At 46.1% G+C, this 15230-nt stretch overlaps 1 protein-coding gene across 4 annotated transcripts in view; it reads left to right on the top strand.

Moving 5' to 3' along the window:
- ZNF469 (zinc finger protein 469) overlaps positions 1-15230 on the top strand; it is a 224121-nt gene that overhangs the window by 183393 nt on the left and 25498 nt on the right. The gene's annotated exons all lie outside the window — the stretch shown is intronic.

Below are 15230 nucleotides of genomic sequence, written 5' to 3'. Positions count from 1 at the left end.
AAGTTGTGGGCAGTGCAGGGGGCATCCTACTAAAGTGGATCGAAATAATTTTGCAATCTGAAAATTTAGGGTGGGGGAGCTATTTTGTTGCTATTATTGTACTCTGGTCTCCAACTTAGAAATTCTGGCAAACTGAAGGTTTGTGATATAGATCTTTTTCAGACAGACAGACAGACAGATAGATAGATGATAGATGATAGATAGATAGATGATAGATAGATAGATAGATAGATAGATAGATAGATAGATAGATAGATAGATAGATGATAGGAACAATCTGTGGCATTTTGCCTTGTACAAGTAAATGAAGGACTGTGACACGGAAGATGGGGGCAGGCTTGGACAGTGTACAGCTGTACACACCACAAGGCTTCCCCCAAAGAATCCTGGGAACGGCAGATTATCCCTCACAGGGGGTTGGACACAGCCCTGCTGGATTATGAAATGTAGGCTAGGGCTAGAACCAAGGGCTGGAAAATATAGGGCAGTGGGTTTTAGCTCAACATTAGAAGAAATTTCCTAAAGGCAAGAGTTGTTTGACAGTGGAGCAGATTGCCAAGAAGGGGTGGGTCCTCCTTTTCCAGAGGTGTTTATGCAATGCCTGGCTGGCCACCACTTGGGATACTGGAGTTGCAAGGTTCCTTCACTGAGCCATGGGCTGGATCAGAGGACTTTCATGGTCCCTTCCAACTCCAAAATACTATGATTCTATAATTGGAGGGGAAATCCATTTTCAGGACTGATAACCAGCATCTTGCACTTAATGCACAAGTTTACAAATTCATGGTTTGAACTGTGTTTCTAGATCAATAAGTTATTTTTCAGTTTTAAACATGGGTTGTTTAGAACACGCAAACATGACCAGGACCATGCATTTTCAATCTTAGCAGATATGTGCGGGGAAAGCAATCTAGGATTGAAAAGCAAACCGCTATTATCACGTCAGTCTCTCCTACGGAAGCTCTCCATAGCTGTTTGGACATCTCTGTTTGGACACCAGTCTGTTCAGATTTATCTCCAAATCAGCTGGGCATGCAGCACGGCTGCAATCACGAGCCCACTTCCCAAAACATAGCACTATACCATGTACTTCCTCTGCTTTCTAAGTTTGGTGTCTGTAATTGCAGCTGAAGGATCCAGGGAGCATCTGGGCTCTGCTGCTGGCCTTTCAGGGATTAGGGCTTGGCTGGCTAAGTCTCATGCTGAAACCTGGCACTCTGCACCAAGAAAGGGGAAAGGCAAGGGAGAGTGGGGAGAGAAAAAGAGAGATGTTGTATTTTGGGGGCTGTAATTCCCTGCTGAATCTCTTCCAATGAGTCTGCTGTGCACTGCCCAGTCACAGGAACATATCAAAAAGGGAAACCCTAAATGATTGAGGGGCTGGGACAACTGCCCTATGGGGAAAGGTTGCAGCCAGGCTTGTGCAGAGTGGAGGACAGCTGGGTACCCTTTGAGGACTGCACCAGCCATGGCCCCCTGCCATGCCTTCTAGGATGAAACTGAAAAGAACCACAGTGGAAGATATAGGACTCCTACCCTGGGCCCCAGACAAGCTCTGCACAGGCCTGGTTGCAGCATTGGGAACTTTTTAGTTTAGAGAAAATATGAGCAAGAAGTGACATGATAGAAGTGTATAAAAGTACGCATGGCACAGAGAAAGTGGATGTAGAAAAACTCCCCCCCCCCATAACACTAGCACTCATGGACATCCAATGAAGCTGAATGTTGGAAGATTTAGGACAGATAAAAGAAAGTGCTTCTTCGCGCAGTGCATAGGTAAACCATGGAACACTCCCCCACAAGAGGCAGTGATGGCCACCAGCCTAGGTAGCTTTGAAAAGAGCATTGGACAAATTCATGGAGGATGAGGCACCAGGCATGATGTCTGTTCTCTGCCATCATGGTTGGAGGGAGTGATGCTTCTGAATACCAGCTGCTGGAAACCACAGAAGGGGAGAATGCTCTTGAGCTTGAGTCCTGCCTGAGGACTGCCACAGGCATCTGGATGGCCACTGTGAGAACAGGATCCTGGACCAGATGGTCCATTGGCCTGATCTAGCAGGCTCTTAGGTGATTATGAAACTGGCCAAAGGACCAAATGGGAAGGCATGAAGGTAGCTACACAAGGCTGAGTGGGAAGTGTTTGAGCACTGATAGGACTTTTCCCATATCTTCATTGTTTTTTATTGGTGTTGTTGTTAGCCATCTTAGACTCTTTGGGGTAAGGCAGGGTATATATCTTTTTAATTAAGCAAAACATTGGGGTGCTTCCTTACCTTTGTCAGGTGGGATCCAGTCACATAACGGCAAGTTCAGGTTGCAGAAGATTTTGCGCTCTTGTGTGAGAAAGCTGCTTCCTCAAGAAACTGACTTTGCTCTGCTGCGATGTTGTTTTGCCTCCCTGCAAACATGTCAATAAATATCCAATGCTGTTTAACCTCCATCGCCACCCCAAAGAAAAACCAACAGCTTTTGGACAAACAAGTCAAAATGAACACTCAATAGACAGGTCATCTGGAAGTGACTACGCTTGTCCTCATGAGAGTGTGATGGTGCCACAATTAATTTGATTGCCTACAAAAAGGTTTTTGCTGAAGGGGTCTTCATGGCTGTAAGCATGAAAGAAAAAATTGCAACTGTCAAAAAAACGAAGGGAGGAAGGGAGGAGGGGAGGGAGGAAGGAAGGAAGGAAGGAAGGAAGGAAGGAAGGAAGGAAGGAAGGAAGGAAGGAAAAGATTTTGGTGCTATCTCTGCCCTGGTTGCTCTTTGTCAATCTCAATTTAGCAACATGTGGAGAGGAAGATTAAAGGGTGCTGTGTGTTGAGGTTGGAGTCAGAGGAGCAGCAGGTCTCTCCAACTCTATTCCTGCCCCAACAGCTGTTGCTCTGAGCAGCTACTTCCCTTCCTTTTCTCTGGGGAGCAAAAAAGCTTAATTGAATAACTGCCTCTGAGCACTCTTGGCTTGTTGTTCCGGAGACCGTGTGTCCTTTTTATGTTTTCACAGCGGGGTGTGTGTGTGTTAGGAATGAGGGAGAAATTTGTTCCCATTTCAGCACAGGCCTTCCTAATTAGCACTTCCTGGACCACAAGCAAGGAGAGCACTCAGATCCTGTTTGTGGGCTTCCCTTTGGGGCATCTGGTTGGCCAGTGGGACTAGATGGGCCACTGAACTGATGCAGCAGGATCTTCTTGTAGTGTTATGTTCCTGAAATATACTCAGAGTCGCAAAGTGATTTCATGCTCTTTATTCAGCTCATAGTGGTGAGAAGGAATGAAATGAAAGTCCCCTCAAAGTATCTACTTTATATACATTATTTACACAATGGGCTGCACATGATTGGCTAATTCCGGAATTCTACTGTAAAGATATTTATTAGAGTTTTACAAAAAACAAAAATTCACAGAATAGAAGAAAAACCAAGAAAGAAAAAAAAAGATTCAAAAATACATATAGAAGAAAAGAAGAAAGATACAAAAAACAAATCCATTTTTTGATATTTTTAAGCTCATTTGCTTGTTTCCTTGACCTCCTCACACCTCCCCTTTTTGCATTCCCATTTACATAATCAATTCAGCAAATCCTTACCCTCTTTCATTTATCTTAACTCTATTTCCTAACATATTATGACTCTATCTTTTCATCCATTTATCAATTCATTTTTGCATATTCTTATTAACTTTTGTTGCTGAATACCACTTATTGCCAATCCAAACATAATTTTAACATTCATTAATTTTACAGTATTTCTGAAGATAGTCTTTAAATTTCTTCCAGTCTTCCTCCACCATCTCTTCTCCCAAGTCTCGGATTCTGCCGGTCATTTCCGCCAATTCCATATAGTCCATCATCTTCATCTGCCACTCTTCCAGGGTGGGTAGATCTTGTGTCTTCCAATACTTCGCAATAAGTATTCTTTCTGCTGTTGTTGCATACATAAAGAAAGTTCTGTCCTTCTTTGGCACCAATTGGCCGACAATGCCCAGAAGAAAGGCCTCTGGTTTCTTCAGGAAGGTATATTTAAATACCTTTTTCATTTCGTTATAGATCATTTCCCAGAAAGCCTTAATTCTTGGGCACGTCCACCAAAGGTGAAAGAATGTACCTTCAGTTTCTTTACATTTCCAACATTTATTATCGGGCAAATGATAGATTTTTGCAAGCTTGACTGGGGTCATGTACCACCTGTATATCATTTTCATAATATTCTCTCTTAAGGCATTACATGCCGTAAATTTCATACCTGTGGTCCACAACTGTTCCCAGTCGGCAAACATGATGTTATGACCGATATCCTGTGCCCATTTAATCATAGCAGATTTAAACGTTTCATCCTGCGTATTCCATTTTAACAGCAAGTTATACATTCTTGAAAGTATCTTAGTTTTGGGATCTAACAGTTCAGTTTCCAATTTTGATTTTCCCACCTGAAAGCCAATTTTTTTGTCCAAATTATAGGCCTCTCTTATTTGATAATAATGAAGCCAATCTCGCACTTTATCTTTTAATTTCTCAAAACTCTGCAATTTCAATTTGTCTCCTTCTTGTTCCAATATTTCCCAATATTTTGGCCATTTGGCCGGAATTCTACTGTAAGCCAATCAGGTTGTGGATTCACTTCTATCTGGAGCATGATTGGGTGGTTCCTGCCAACCAATCATACTGCTGCATTGTTCTAGGACCAATCAGACTGCTGCATTCTGAATCCTATTGTTCTAGGACCAATCAGACTGCTGCATTCTGAATCCTATTGTTCCAGGACCAATCAGACTGCTGCAGTTGGAATCCTATTCAACTCAGTACATAACAGTTCCCATAGGCATCCAGGTGGCCACTGTGAGAGTAGGGTGCTGGACTAGACAGACCCCACTTTGGCCTGATCCAGCTCCAGAGCTCTTCTGATGTTCTGGCGAATAACAGCAAAGGAGGGGCTATTGCCTTTGTATGGTTGGGCTTCCTATTTAGGCATCTGATAAGCTGCTGCACAAACACACCACTGGACTAGTTGGGCTCACATTGGCCTGGTTCAGCAGCCAGCTGGACTAGTTGGGCTCACATTGGCCTAGTTCAGCAGCCAGGCTGTTCTGAGAAATATCTCATCTTAAAAGGCTTCTAGAAGACAAAGGTCTTCTCAGTAGGCTCTGAAAAAGCAGCAGAGATTGCATGTGTCTAATATTCAAGGGGAAGGAATTCCAGAGGGTAGGTGTCACCACAATAAAGGCCCAATTTCTACATTGCATGGAATAGGCCTTCTGAAATACTGTGTCTGCAGGAGGACCTCAGCTGCACTGCACGGTTTGACAGGGCATAGAAGGGGTGAGACGATATTTCAGGTATGTTTCAGATGTTGCACATTTCCTTGAGGAAGTTAGAAAGTAAAGAGGAGACTTTACTTCTGCAGAGAGAGATTTTTGACCCTTCCTGTGCTTGTTTTGCTCACTTTGTTTACTTAGGCCACATTCACACCATTGTTGGCATTTGTCTGTCGTGAGATATAGTGGAAGAGTGCACCATCAGGGTTAAAGTCAAACCATTGGAGAGTTACAGCTCCTGCAGCATGGTGTTCCTTTTCTCGGACTCTAGTTACCGTTGTGGATATATGACCTGTCTGTCTCCAGGCACTGCGGTTGGCTGCAAGGGATTCCCACATGGCGGAGTTGATGTTGTCAGCATTCATGTCTCATTTGTAGACATCTTTGTAGCACAGAGTTGGTCTGCCAACAGGCTTGGTACCTGAGGCCAGCTGCCCATACATACCATACATACTATGATACCAATTTAAACAGTCACAGCTTCCTCAAAGAATTCTGGGAGCTGTGGTTTGTTAAGGGTGTTGAGAATGATTAAGAGACCCCTATATTCCCCTCTCAGAGCTACAGTTCCTAGAAAGGATTGACAATCAATCCCTCTTCACAGGGTTCAATCCCCGGGCTCTCCGGTTCAGCCGAGAGGAAAAGACCTGTTGCCTGACACCACCGGAGAGCTTCTGCCAGTCAGAGTAGACAATGCTGGGCTAGATGGAACAATGGCCTGACTTGGTATGAGGCAGGTTCATATGTTGTGAGATCCAAAGCTTATGCAGAAGGTCCCAGGTTCAAGGCTCAAACAGTAACAAGTGGGAAAGGCTGCAGACTGGGACCCCAGAGAGCTGCTCTTTATTCAACATACAATCAAAAGTTTGGCTAGAAAGCAGAAGTGGGAGAGTTAACTTTTAATATAAAAAACCACCCCCTCCTTACCTCCCCACACAGCATTACGACATCCAGCCTCCTTCCCCCAACTCTGCTTTGCTACTAGAAATTTTGGGCTGTTTTTTTGACAGTGAAGAGGTACTTAGGGGTCGAGGCAGGTTTCCCAGAGACTGCTTTGGTTACGTGTGGGTTTGCCCAGGCAGGAAGCATCAGGAAGGGAAAGCGATGCCCCCTCCCAGCCTAGTGATATTTTTCAGACACAACCCCCCTCCCATTCTTCAGCCTGACAGCTAGCAGGCGATTAACTAATGACATAAACATCTCCTTTGCGGCAGCCTTGGCAGCATGTGGGGAAGTGATTGGTGACGAGGTCTCCATGGCAACTGAAGGAAGCCCGGTCAGTCAGATTCTGCTCCCTGACTGTTGCCAGAATCCTTCCCAAGGTGATCTGTATCAATTCGGGTAGCTTTGCAAATTCGCCTTTAAATCTTCATTCGACCAGCCACATAATTTCAGGACTTTGCTGCAAATGAGTTTTTAGAGAGAGGGAATTCTAACCCCATTGGTAGAGTTCAGCTTCAGTTGTGTCACAGACATGAGCCACACTTAAGCATGGAGGAGGGATTTGTTTGCTCTAATTTGCAGTTCCGGAACCCAGTCGATGAACCAAAACTCAGCTATCCTCTGAAATTTGCACTTCTCCAAATTTTGTGATGCTGTCCTCCAGTCAAAAGATGTGCATTGTGCTAGGAGAAATAGCTTGCAAAAATGTGTTTTAGTTAGTGAAATGCACGTGTAAATGTGTACAAAATGTTGTCTAAAAAAACACCCAACAACAACTACTACAAACTGATGTGGAAATGGAGAGAATGAAACTTAGGATTCAAACTGTGAGAAACTGAGAGAAACCTGAAATGGCAGATTCATCCATCCATAGCCACAATGTTGGAAGAAGGGACTTGTGGAAGCTGGCTCTGTCCGCCAGCATCCCATCAAGACCCTTCTTGAGGGCTTGCTATTATGTATTGCCAGTGCAGATTGGCAAGGCCTGCCACAGCCCTTCTGTCCCATGATTGATTGTCATCTATATAGTGCCATCAATGTGCAGCTTCGTAGCAATGTGCAGCAATGTGTAGATTTACAGAACCCAAGAAGAGAGATCCCTGCCCTGAGCAGCCTGCAAATCTATTAATTTGAGACATGATAGATGACAGGCTACATGCGTGCTCTTGCATGACACAGACATTGTCTAGTAAAGGCAAGTGAGCAGCTGTCAGTACCTGCAAGCATTTGAATAGGCCTGGACATAGAGATCCTCTTTGGTGAGGCTGGAGTTCTAAAACAAAAGGAGTCAAGGATTAACCCTCTGCCATGAAACGAAACCCTTCCTCCAGTGTGGTTGTGGAAGGAAGGAAAGCACTCTGCTCATGCTCAGAAGCATCATTCTTTATACCTCGTATTTTCTAGGATATCAGGTGGGGGGTAGAGATCCCCAATGACCATTCATTCATTCATTTAATATACTACCTTTTTCTTCAAGGAGCTCAGGGTGGCATACATGGTTCCCCCCTTCTAATTTAAGCCCTACACAGGAACTCTGTGAGGTAGGTTAGGCTGAGAGGCAGCGCCTGGCCTAAAGTCACCCAGTGAGCATCACAGCCAAGTGGGGATTTGAACCCTAGTCTCCCAGGTCCTAAGCCAACACTCTAACCATTACACCACACTGGCTCGAATTATATTGCATTCTTTCAGTTCCCAGGACTATTGGACTGCCCATCTGAGTGGGGAGGCATGGGGGAGCCATTTTGAGAGTTGGAGGGGGGATGTGGGAGGGAAAAGCAGCACACAAAATCAGAAGCAGCTTGCCAGTTGGGGCAGAGCCACTACACTAGCTCCCTGGCAGGTGGGTCACTGTTGTTTATCAGCAGGGAGAGGGCCCAGGGCCCAGGGAGGCCAGTGTAGTGCAGATGCACCAGCAGAGCCAATCTGCTGCTCCTTTCAGTGTCTTTGCACCATGCCAGTATCCCCTTCCCTGAAAGCAACAGAGACCCACCGGCCGGGAGGCGAGCACCTGGTGAGCCATTTCAGCAGAAAATCCTCCATCCTCAGACCAAAGAAGCAGTCCAGAAATAGAAGTCTTTTATAGAACATGACCCCAGAGGCGTATGGCCCAGGGTCAGGAATGTGCCATAGTCCTGAGATCACCCTGAGGCTTCACAGAGGGATGTCACCCTGAGCAAAGACAGAACACTCTGGCAACTAGCAGACATGTGGTGTAACCCTAGCTGTGGTCACTTGGAAGCAAATGCCACCCTGTTCAATGGAGCTTATTCCCTGGTAAGCATCTCTGTGTGCAGAAGGGTATGTAAGGTTGGGCAGTAAATCTTGTGAAATCATCAGTACTGGGGTGGGGAACCTCATGCCCAGGGCCTGAATGCGGCTCTCCAGGATTGTCTTTCTGGCCCTCAAAACTCTCCCCAGGCCTCATCCCTTGCTCCTCCCAGGCTGTATCAGGCCAGTGGACCATGGAATCCAGCATCCTGTTGCCACAGTGGGCAACCACAAGTAAGCAAGATTTGAGCACCAGAGCCCTCTCCCCTCGTATGGTTTCCAGCAACTGGTATTCAGAAGCATTGCAGCCTCCAACTGGGGAGGCAGAGCATAGCCATTGTGGCTAGTAGCCATCAATAGTCCTCTCCTCCATGAATTTGTCTAATCCCTCCAGTTGGTGGCCATCACTACCTCCTGTGGGATCAAACTCCATAGTTTAACATTGTGCTGCACAAAGAAGTACTTTCTCCTATCTGCCCCAAATCTGAATGTTTTTGCCATTTTGGAATGTGTCCTTGCACTCTGAAAATGCATCTTGCTTGCCTGGCTGGAGGAGAGAGAGGGTTGTCTGTGAGTTTGTGTAGAAACAAGCCAAGTGTACAGAAGTAAAAATCTGCATTTGTTGCTTTGCCCACTTTTGCCACTGGCCCTCTGATCTAGAGCTCGAATGTCCAGCTGCAAAGCCCTTACAGGGGAGCAAATGCCCAGCCTGTTGCCCCTCCAGGAGAGATATGAGGACCCAAAGAGGAGCCACTCGTAGATGCAGTTGACCGTTTGGCCTTTTGCGAAAGCCGCAAACAGCAGCCACAACTTGTCAGGAGGGCTTGACTTTAGTGGGAAGATGCAGCAAAGAGGGCAGGAAGAGTGTGTGAGCATTGCTGCTGACAACCGTCAGGACCTATTTTTCCTTGCAGTTTCTTTAATTCAGCCTTTTAAATCATTTCTAGATTGCCCTCTCCTATTCTTCCTGCCTCCCAGCTCTCTGTCTCTGTTTCTCTCTCTCTCTCTCTCTCTCTCTCACACACACACACACACAATGCTTTTCAAAAGGAGGAATGCAGAAGCTGACCCACACTGCAGCCTCCTGAACAGTGGCCCTTACACAACGCCTGGCGCTCGCAGGCCTCCTGCCTTTATTATCTAACGTCAGGCTTGGCGTGCCGGAATAGAGAGAGTCATCATTGTGCCGAAAATACTTCTTTGGCTTGCGCGGTGGCAGCGCAAGGAAAATATTTTCACAGCCCCCTTTCTCCAGGCCCTCTGAAATATTCCATTTTCATTTTTTGAACCGATGGAAGAAAAATACACAAGGCTGCAAAGGGAGGGGACTTTGATTTGCCGGAGAAAGTAGCCACCCAGCCAAACAGAGGACGGGCTTGTCTGGCTGATGAATATCGGTTTTATTCGATCACCCTCTCTTGTGGACGGGGCCTGTTTTCAGAAACCCCAGGCATCTCTAGCATTTCCCTTCCTCGGGATCTTTGGGTCTGTAGCGTGCCATTGTTGGGAGATAGTGATTTTATGAAAGGCCGGGTCTGTGCTCGCCTGGTCTGCTGCTGGCAGCCGGGGCAGTTTATGAAGTGTGTGTTTACTCGCCGCAAGAAATGTTTTCCTAGACAGATCTACGATTCACACTTTATTTCATTGATGGACAAGGCTAGTGGCTGGGAGAGAAGGGATCCTTTCCCTGGAAGGGGAGGGGAGGAGGAAGGGCTGCTTAATTGCTGTCACATTTTCTGTTGGAGGAATGGTCTGTGTGTGCTTTTTTGTTGTTGCTGTTTGAGTTTTTGTAGGCTTGCGAACCAGCTGGAAGGCACAGAGGTGACTTGTGTGCCATGCGCTCATTGGCTTTGTTTTGATGCCAAGCAAATTGCAGTCTCTAGCCGATTCCTGTCATGCTATGCCCAACGGGCATTGGCCTGCATAGGTTTTCCATGGCCTAATAACCACTAATAAGACTGGGGGGGTGCTAACTTGGCTACCCATGGCCCCGACTTCCAAGAAGAAGAAGAAGAAGAAGCAGGTTGCTCGAGAGTAGGCTGGGCTGGTGCTTCTGTTTCGGAGGGATGTGTATGTGCCCTCCAGAGAAGCCCCCATTGCCCTTGGGCACCTACCCTTCCTGACTCATTTGGAAACTTGAAGCTGGCCACCTGATGTTTGCCCAGTTCCCTTTGCTTTCTGGCTTTCGGTAGTCTCTCTCCATCCCTAGGTTTTTGGATGCAGTTCCGTCATACTTCTGTCCTAAACCCCCTTACATTGTGGCACATCATCTGAAAATGATCACATTTTGCTAGACCTTCTGCCCTTGATTCTGCTTTGCCTTCAGCTTGGGTCTGCTCACTGAGGAGCCAAAGCAAGGAACCAGCGAAACAGGGGCACAAAAAGAGAGATTTAATTTTTTTTTAAGAACTTAACATTTGATTTTGATTTTTTAAAGCATCAAAGTAGTCATTATGGGGAAAATCAAAACTTTGTTAGCTTTCCTTACTCTCAACAACTGCTCCCCCCCCCCCATTTTTCCGTTCTCTTTTTGTTACTTATCCCCACCTAAATTGGGGAGGAGGGATTTCGCTAACAAAGATGGAAATAATATGAGGAAATCAGATCCTGTCTGTGTTGTGCATTTTCAGCATACATGGAACTTTTGCATCATTTCAAATAACATTTTTTTTAAAAAAATTATTGTTTTTATTTCGAATGATATCCAGGGCAGGGGCACCATAATCTTTTCAGTGCTTAGGACCTCTAAAGGTCTGAATCTGGCCCTGGGTCTGCTTTTGCACAAAATATGATCCTGCCCACTTTTCCCTGGCCCTGGACTTGTAAAAACTCTGGAGCTGGTTCCCCTAAACCCACCCATGGCCCCACATTTGCTAGCCCCATTTTTGGCATGTATCCCCCTCCCCTGCACTTTGAAATCATCCCTGTTAACCTCCAGTGTCCTTTTCTGCGATGCTGCTGAAAGGCATCACTGCCTGGTGTTCAGAGTCAGAGTTTGGGGGTTAGAGCTGGATGGCACAGAGCCTGACACCCCATGCTTGTTTTGGACACTGGACTGAGATTCAGCTCAACGTAGGCAGGGCTGGTGATTTGAGGGACCACGTAGGAACCATCAAGTTTGCACAACGGACTTGGCAGGGGCTGCAGCATTCATGGCTAAGCAGGAGATATTGCCCAGCTGAGCCGGCCGTGCAGTATTAATTTTTGGCAGAAGGGGAAAGAGAATTCGACAAACTGCAGAGCTGGAATAGTGTGTGTGCGTGTGTGCATGTGTGAGAGAGTTGCATATAGTGTGCCCTCTTCTCACGCCAGATGATGGTCTGGATATTGTACATAAAAACAGCACAGCAGGGGGGGAAAAACCTTTTTTAAGGGGGAAAAGGGGGGAAATGCTCTAAAAGGAAAGCATTGCTGGATCACGTCAAAGGACCTGGAAAACAGACAAAGCCTTCAGGTAGTTCTTAACTGTTAAAACGGAACGAGATCGAGATCTGGAGGAGGAATAGTCTCCAGACTGGGGAGTCTGCTGTAGCAAAGGCCTGATCACTAACTGACTGATAGCATAATAGCACACACACATACACTCCAAAGCCCAGGCTTTCTAAGAGAGGGGCAAGGAGACCAGAGCAGGCCTTAGAGGTGGGTTTGCCCTGTGCCAGGCCAATACTATGTTCCTTCCTTCATAAGAGCTACCCTGTTGTATTGAGCTTCCTGTTTCCTTCCTTGGCCTACTAGAAGCCCCCAAAGACCCCACTGATGAAGGCAGCAGCCCTTTCCTGATGCTACCTGCTGGCAAATTGTATTCAGAGGTATAGTGCTTCTGAACATGGAGGTTCTATTTTGCCATCACAGCTTTCACCCTCCATGCATTTGCCTGATCCCCTTCTAAAGCCACCTCTAAGAATGGGACTCCGGTATGCCAGTGGTGAACTTTTCACCAGCAGTGGACTAAACCAGCGCACCATGCCAACAAGCTATTTATTCATTGGTCACAATCTAATAGACACAACATAAAAGGAAAAAATGGAGTCCAGAGAGGAAGGACATGAAATGAAGGATTGGAGCAGTGGTTCTCAAAGGGTGTGGTGCACCGCATTGTTGTGGCAAGAGAGGATAGCAAGTGTAGCATGAAGATTCAAGGACAATCAATATATTTTGAGAATGATTCATGTTCTTATGTAGTTGCATTGTTCTATACTTTCTGGATGCCTCATGATCATATTATAAAGTAGTTGTGTTCTATGTTATAAATCAAGCACTGCTAGGAGTTGTTTCTTTTTGTTTCCCAAGGTATTTCATATCAATAATAATAAAAAAATCAGTGTGGAGGAAGCAATTTTTTATTCTGAAAGTGTGGCCCAGAGAAAAAAGTTTGAGAACCACTGGAATGGAGAAACTGCTGTTTCAGTGGCTGAAGGATGGTGTGTGAATTCCTCTCCATCCGCACCCTATATAAACTGTGGAACTCACTTCCACAACAGACAGTGACACTCGCTTGCATGGCTTTAAATGATTATTCATGGAGGATAAGGCTATCAATGACTACTAATGGTTGTGTTCTCCCTCCACTGTCAGAGGCAGTGTGCTTCTGAATACCAGTTGCTGGGGAAGAGTGTTGTTGTGCTTTTGAGAATAGGATGTTGGACTAGATGGGTCTTTGGTGTTATCCATCAGGCCTCCTTTCCTCGTGCAAAACCCTGTTGGAGGTATCCCCTGCCTAAAATGATCACTCAAAGTGAGAGAAGATAGCAAGGTGCAGGGAGAGGGTGGAATCCAGAGCATGACTTCATTTCCAGCTCCGTATTGGGCCATGGCCCGCCTGCAAAGAAAACAGTCTTGAATTGCTGGGGATTGTCTTTTTGAGAAGGAGCCAGGGAATCACTGCACAAACTCCTAGCATTTAGTCCTGCTGATGAGAAGAAAAGATAGCCAAACCAGTTTGCTTATAGCAGGGGTGTGGTTGGCCAGTGGCACTCCAGATGTTGTTTGACTCCAGTTTCCAGCATCCCTGACCACTGACTGCACTGATGGGAGCTGTAATCTAATAACATCTAGAGGACCACAGGCTTCCCACCCCTGGTTTAGAGCATCAGTACAAGTTGGAATGAAGAACAGTAAAGATGGACAGATCATTCTGTCCTGGTCCATGTCAGTTTTGCTTGTGCATGAGACCATCCCTCAGGGAAGGAGCTGAGCTCAGTGTGGTGGTGGAGCATCCACTGAAGGTCCCTGGTTCAATCTCCAGGTAGGGCTGGGAGAGATCCCTGCTTCAAATCCTGGATAGCCTCTACCAGTCAGTGTAGACAATACTGGGCTAGATGCACCAATAATCTGATCCAGTATAACACAGTTTCCAACATTCTCACATTTCTGTTTCCATATCACTCTTTGATTAGAAACCAAGTAAAAAAGTTGTGTAGTTTTTGATTGATTTTTGCCCTGCAGCATACATTCTTTGTGTGCATTTGAATTTAAAATACCCATTTTTATTCATATACCCATTTTGCTATGTTTTAAAGGCAAGAACAGAGGAGTATGAAAACCAAAGGGTAACTCTTCTGATCTGTATTTTAGTCCAGGAATTGTAAATTAGGTCAGTTTGCTTAAGGTTTTGGACCGAACAAAAGCCTTGAATATAGACAAGAACTCCTGCCTCTTGACACCCACTAGGTGTATTCTGCTTCTCCTCCAAATTCCCCGCTCAGCTGATCCTCAGCTGAAACCTCTCAGAAATGTCTAGGCAGAATTTCTCCTCGCTTTGGTCTTTGGGCCACAGCATGCCAGAGACTACCAGTGTGAGGCTCCCGCTGTCAGTCAGATGAAATGAAATGAGATCTAGCCAGCCCAAATGAAACGGCAACCCTGTGGGTTTGCTTTTCTGTTTTTCTCTCAGCTTGGGAATTCTCTCAGTCTGAATGAAGACCTTGGTTCCTCATGTGGAATTCAACAAAGTCCAGCTGGACCGATTGTGAAGGAGTGTGCATGGCTTGTGCTGGTGTCAGTGTGCCCCACCAGCTCTGACTTGATGGGAAGTAAACATGCGTGGGGTAGTTTGAGGCAGCCTCAGCAAAAATATTACGCATGCTCTGTCCTGCCCCCTATCTGCATATAGAGGGGGAAGCACGGCCAGAAGAGGAGGAGGAGGAGGATTAAGTTTCAAACACAGCAGTAGGGAATGACCTAATAAGAAGACCCTGCTGGATGGAGGATGGAGAGACAGAGACAAGAAACTAGGCAACTGTACAAAGGGAAAATGTACATCTGTTGATTCACCTGCTCTGGCCTCTGTCCCTGACCACTACTCAAAAGTTTGCCGAGAAAGGAATGTGTCTCTCAGGCTGAGAAAGGACCCCCACCCTTAGGCTAAATATTGTTCATGTCTCTTTTCAGCACTGACATATTGGAGTCCCAAAATAAAGCCCAGAAAGTATGGGTTTCACCAGCTCGTTTCACCAGGTGCATTGCTGTCATCTGCTCTGACGGCCGCTTGGTGGCAGGGGGTGGGGTAGATTCTGAAGACCTGCTCAAACATCTTCTGCAATCTAGTTTCTTCCAACCCCATGGGCAGAAGGGCTTCAGTCAGGTGCGGAGGCCATTCAGAGGGGCTTGATCTGCAGGGTCCCTGCCTCCGCACTTCCCCATCACCTGGAGCGCAAATTCCTTTCTGCACACTCTGCTCTTTCATGGAGAGGGTGAAGTGGGGGCACAGG

This window comes from Podarcis filfolensis, assembly GCF_964270895.1.
Source record: "Podarcis filfolensis genome assembly, chromosome: 8".
NCBI lineage: Eukaryota > Metazoa > Chordata > Lepidosauria > Squamata > Lacertidae > Podarcis > Podarcis filfolensis.
The sequence above is the reverse complement of the archived record's forward strand: the minus strand, read 5'-3'. Positions and strand labels throughout refer to the sequence as shown.